Source organism: Triticum dicoccoides, chromosome 5B (genome assembly GCF_002162155.2).
Source record: "Triticum dicoccoides isolate Atlit2015 ecotype Zavitan chromosome 5B, WEW_v2.0, whole genome shotgun sequence".
NCBI classification, from domain to species: Eukaryota; Viridiplantae; Streptophyta; class Magnoliopsida; order Poales; family Poaceae; genus Triticum; species Triticum dicoccoides.
In genome coordinates, this window is record NC_041389.1 from 158,160,877 (window position 1) to 158,162,705 (window position 1,829).

A 1,829-nucleotide genomic window follows, 5' to 3' on the forward strand; every position below is an offset into this window, starting at 1 on the left:
AACCTGCACACAATGGGGCCCTTCCACTATTGGCAACGCCTTCGTTCTGTTTCGAGTCTGCTCAATAGTTCGAGCGGCCGGGTTGAGAATGGCAGGGTAGCCTTCCGCTATCGGCAACGCTCTCGTTCTGTCTCGAGTCCGCTTGACAACTCAAGCGGTCACACTGAGAACGGCAAGGTGGTTTGCATGGCAGCACGAACACCCGGTAGGCTATTGGGGATTCGTCCTCAAGGCGCCATGGCATGGGTTTACGCGCCGGCAAGCCTACCCAATTAACGTAGGGTGAACATACAGAGAAGTCGAATTGGAAAATAACATGCATCGTTTCAAAAGTACTGCTAGGTTATATTACATCAATTGTTGCTGCGGTTCTAACTAAAGATATGAATTGTCTTGGTCGTGAACCTACAGTGGCAACAAGAAATGGGGTGCCTAGTCCCAGCACTGGCCTTCGATCCCGTCGACGCGGCTGATGACGGGCTTGATACGCGCCTTGAGCGGCGCGAGGTCCACGTCCTCCGACAAACTCTCCAGCGCGGCGTCCAAGTCAAGGTCGGGGTACCAGTACGCCAGCTTGGTGAGGACCTTGGTTAGAGCACCACGGAAAACCTGCCGGGCCTCATTGGCCAGAGAGCTCACTCTGTTAGAGCAAAACTGCTCCAAGGCTCCAAGAACACAATCGAAGAACAGGGTCAGCCTGGCGTTGGGGCTGACATTCGGCTCTGGGGTGTACCTCACATCCGACATCCCCATGTCAGCCAGCTTCTCGGTGATCCTGTTGGCGACGTTGACAAGGCGGCTGATCCAAAGGTTTTCGCCCTTCACGAAATCCTCTTGATTGGCGGCGTCGTTCTTCCGCAGCTGCCTCTCCGTCCCTAGGCTCTTGGTTAGGGTCTCCTCCCGGGCCTTGCCCTCCGAAAGCATCCTCTCGAGACCCTCCAGCTTCAGCTTCAGGTCCTGGATGGAATCGTTGGCGTGAGTGAGCTGCTCGGCCTTGTTGAAGACCACGCCCTGCGCCTGCATCAGGGCGCAGTTGACCGGGTCCTTCTCCTTCGCCAGCTGCTCGGCCCTGTTCTTCAGGCCATCCTGCTCCTCCTACAGCTCCTTCACCTTGTCGTCGTGGACCAGAGCTTGGGCATCAAGTGCTTCCTTATTCTTCCGCTCTAGCTCCTCGGTCCGCTGCGCGACGAGCTCCGAGACCTCCTTGTCCTTGCCGTGGAGTGTGGTGGCAAGCGCCGCCTCACGAGCCACGAGATCCTCCTCCTGGGAGTTCAGGTCGGCCTAGCGCTGGGACTGGGCAGCCTCGGCTTGGGCGGCCTCTTCCCTCGCTGCCTCCTGGGCCTTCTCGATGTCGGCCTGCTTCAGGAGGAGCTCCTGCTGGCACTCGTCCAGCTGGCTTTGAGCAGCCTTCAGCTCCTCGTGGCCCTGGCAAAACCAGGCCAGTGCCTTGGCAACGCGCTCCTCGAGATTTGCCTCCGCCTTGCCCGTCACCGCCTCCTTGGACTTTGCCTTGTCCAGACGGGCGCGGTGGAGCGCCTGGAGCTTCCAAAAGATGGCGCCCATGGCCCGGAGAAGCTGCTCCTCCTGGGTGCTGCCGCCACTAGCACTCAGTTCATCGACAACCTCGAGCCCGGCGGCGGTGAGCACCTCGTCGTCGAACACCTCCCCCTCGGCTGGCGCTCTGGAGCCCGCCGTCCCCAGAAGGTGGACGAATAGGTCATCGCCCATGTTCAGATACCTACTCGAGCCAGAGGCAACGGAGGACGAAGATTGGTCGTCAACTACCTCCTCCTCGGTGGCGGCCTTGCCGGGCTCCCCGGCAGGCCCCT